The sequence below is a fragment of the Lolium rigidum genome, chromosome 1, assembly GCF_022539505.1.
Source record: "Lolium rigidum isolate FL_2022 chromosome 1, APGP_CSIRO_Lrig_0.1, whole genome shotgun sequence".
In the NCBI taxonomy this organism is placed as follows: Eukaryota; Viridiplantae; Streptophyta; class Magnoliopsida; order Poales; family Poaceae; genus Lolium; species Lolium rigidum.
The window spans coordinates 237328848-237332980 of record NC_061508.1 but is presented as its reverse complement, the minus strand read 5'-3'; positions in this window follow the sequence as shown (position 1 = coordinate 237332980).

The following is a 4133-nucleotide window of genomic DNA, read 5'->3' as shown; positions in this document are numbered from 1 at the left end:
GTTGCTTGAGCATCAGCAGCTCACCCTGGGTACGATGTGCGTGACGGCGAGACCAGAGGTGGTCGGGTTCGCCGGAATCGGCATCTCCGACCGTCGGAAGCGATGAGCTTGGTGGGGATGCTGCAGGAGACTTTGGCTCGATTCCTTGCGTGTGTTGAGCAAAAAGAGCACGGCGGTGACGACGGTGGCCACGGCTTGGCCAGGGGAGGTCTCCACCGGCGGTGCTTGAAGATGGCCGGAACGGCCAGGGTTTCGATTTGGGCGAAATGGAGCAGAGGGGGAAGAAATCCGGGCTAGGGTTCATGCTGGGGTTTTTATAGACGCTGAAACGAGCCTCGTCACGTCGTCGAGGAAGGAGGGATCGCCAGCGAGAGAGAGGAGGAAGGGCACGGCGTCATGCTGGCCGGCATGCGCTTGGAGAGGATGAGGATGACTTCGTCCTGAGATATTTCTCAGACGAAGGGGTACGGGCTGTGGTTTGGGCCGTGTGCTGGGCTGCTAGGCAGGCTGCTGCTGGGCTCCTTCGGCTGGCAAGGTCCAGGTAAGTCAGGTGAGGCTTTTCTCCTCTTCTTCTTTTTCTGTTTTTATTTTCTGTTTTCAAATTTCTCTTTTGAATTCAGATTTGAATTCAATTCTGTTTTTAATTCAATTATGAATGTTTTTTCTATTTTGCAGGTATTGCTTGTTTGAATTATACAAGGATTAGTCCCAAACTCCTCAAACATTATGGTGGTGTATTAGAAAATTAATATGGGTACTACAACATTGGTTTAATTATTATTATTGGTATTTGAATTTCAATACCCCTATGGACATGAATTTGAATATTATCTTTGGGAATATTCAAATTGTTTTCCAAATGGTAGTTTTCTTACTTAGTGATATATCTTGTTTTATTTGGTATTGCTTTGCAAGAAACAAGTGACCAAGTAATGTTTGTTTAAGAATTCTATTAAACAAGGGACTTAATTACATGATCTCATGTACAAAAGTCTTTCTAAGTATTTGATCTCTTATCTGAGAATTTGATTACTTGCATATGATCTTATGGGACCACTTATTTGTTAAGGTTTTGTAAGTTATAACCCTATTTCAAGGGTAGCACTGGAATTATATTCAATAACACCTTGAAATACCTAGGGTAATTCTACTCTCATCATGGTTTGGCCTTAATTATAATGATAGGTGGTTAATAATCACACTTATGGTTTTAATTATAAGATGTATCACAAGAATTCTTCCAGGTTTAATATTGTATCTTAAGATTTTATTAATGTGTCATACTAGGGTTCTAATGACATCTACCTAATGGCAATTGGTTTAAATCTCAATTATGTCTTAGTGACAAGGGATTAACTTGTCAATGCCTACGAGTTGTAGACTAGGGTTTCGTTGGATGTAGAGGGCAAGTAGATCTCGAAGGTTTCAGCCGAAAAGTACTCGACGATATGAAAACTAAGGTTTGTGAGACATGTTTGTCGACGAGCGTGCTTTCCTATGCGAGGTCCATGTTTGTCGCGATGGACGTCGTTTTCTTCGGATCTGTCGGGTGAATCTGCACCTCCTTGGAATCTTTTGCGGTGTTGAAGGTTGGTTCCTTGTTAGGCCTCCCTACATCTGGCAGCACGTCATAATCAGTTGTAAGCCTCGACGCCATGTATTCTTCTTGCATCCCGAAAGTTTCTGATAGTCGATGAAAATCTTTGTCACATTTATCGGCTAGCGCGAAGCTTCCTTTGACTGTGATTGGTCCATTAGGCCCAGGTAGCCTCCATAATAAGTACGTATAATGTGGAACTACCATAAACCTGGCATATACTGGTCATCCCAACAAAGCGTGGTATTGCGACGGGAAATCCACAACTTCGAATTCCAACCTTTCTATCCTGTAGTTTTCTCGGGTCCCGAACTGAACGTCGAGATTGATCCTCCCCAGTGGGTAACTTGGCTTCTCTGGTGTGATGCCATGAAAACGTGTGTCGGTTGGTTTCAAATTTTCTAAGGAGATGTTCATCTTCCTTAGCGTATCTGCATACATAAGGTTTAAACTGCTACCGCCATCTATAAACACTCGAGATACGTCGAATCCTGCAATTACTGCTGGTAAGATAAGTGCTGATTGCCCTGGTCGAGGAACTTGCTGCGGGTGATCCGCTATTGTGAAGCCAATGTCTTGCCCTGACCAATTTAAGTACTCAACCGTTGGTGGAGGCATCTTCTCTGCCATGAACCCTTGCCGCGAGATTACCTTCTGAGCCCTATTAGATGGCCTAGCTTTCTGAATCATCGAGACCACGCCATTGGAGTTAGGATCAACATATGGAGGTGGGTGTGGTGCTGCCGCTATTCTGAGCTGATGTCGATTTTCGTCCGTGATCGCGGGAGGAGGTGGCAAGTGGATCTCACTCCTGGGCCCCTGGGGGTTTCTATTTGCTGCTTGAGCATTGGCTATCCCTGCAACCTGCAACATTGCTTGAAAATTGCGGCAGTCCTTCTGCAGATGTCCTGACTGCCTTTTCCCATTGTTATCGAGATAAAAATGCATCTGGCATGGCCCGTTCATCATATCTTCGGGAGTTACAAAAGGTCTTTGAAATCTTGACCCGCTATTTTGCCTGTTATTCCGAGAGTCATCTCTATTGTCGCCTTGCTGCTCATTACTCCTTTGATAATCATCTCTATTGTTTCCTCCATTGTTTCCCCGAAACCCAGCCGATATTTGGCCAGGGGCATCGTAACTCGAAAATTGTCGAGGAAATCGTCGTCTATTTTGAAAATTTTGACTGCGGTCCTCCTCTGGTGACCTGTGTCGTTTATTATGTACAGCATCTTCGCCATCTGCCCATCTGTTTGCTATTTCCATTAATGCTGATATTGTCCTTGGGTTGGTTCTTCCCAAGTCCTCGACAAAATCTCCTCGTCGAACTCTCGCTACAAACGCATCTATCGCTCTCTCGTCAGATATATTTTCTGCCGAGTTTTTAATGATGTTCCACCTTTGGATGTACTTCCTCATTGATTCATCATGCTTTTGTCGAGATGATCTCAACTCCTCTAGTGTCGCGGGATTTTTGCAGGTTGATCGGAAGTTCTTGACAAACACGTCCTCAAAACTGTCCCGGTCGTCGATGGAGCACGGGGAAGCTTCTTTATCCACGATCTTGCGGCTCCACTCAGATGTACTTGGATGCTCTGCATGGCTGTTGCTCTGGTTCCTCCTATCAACTTCACCGTCTCGAGATAATCAACTAGCCAATCCTCTGGATTTTGCAGGCCGTCGAATTTTTTGAAGTTATCGGGTAGTTTAAACCCCGAAGGAACTCGAGTTTTTTGGACCCTCTTTGTAAAGCACAGCAACCCACACATATCCTCGTCATCTAATTCTGGGGAGTGTCGATGTTCCCTTCTATTTTTTCGTGCTCTGTCCACTCGTGCTTGCGCTACCGTGTCTCGTGCTCCACTTGTTCTCTCGGGACTCGGCGGCTGCTGCCGCGGGTCGTGGACTATTTTGCCTTGCTTGAACCTTCGGGAGGCGTTGTTATAAATGCCGTTCCCATGGCCCCGACTCCTGCCATGGCCATATTGTACAATGCTTCTCGTGGATCTCCAGGAGGTGGCTTGGATGTAAGGATGAATGCTTGCGTCGCCATGTACCCAGCTTCTGGTGTCTTAGGAATAATGTTTCCTCTCGTGTCGATTGACATAAAAGACATGTCGAGGTTTTGAACTAGGTTTTCTCTCTCGCTTCGGGTATATTTTGCGGGCGAGATCTTGCTCTCCTTCGAGCTTCCCTGTGACTATCTCCCGAAGTTCCTGAATGTCGACTTAACTCCGCTCTTCGCTCGCTTGATGCAGAGGCTGCTTCCTGCCTTCTATCCAACTCGATTTTCTGTTTCTCGAGCTCCCTCCTGGTACGTGCGAGTCTATATTGATACGCTTGTAGCTCCTCAGGTGTCGCCGTAATGGTCATTGGTTCTGTACCATCAATAGCTCTTGCGACTCGATCCCACACTGCCTGTGGAAATCGCACCATCTCTCGTGTTCCTGGTCCGATATATTTTGTCCCTAAACCTCACGTGAGATCTGCGGGATCGACGTACGGATTTCCCGCATCATCGAAAGCCTCAGACGTC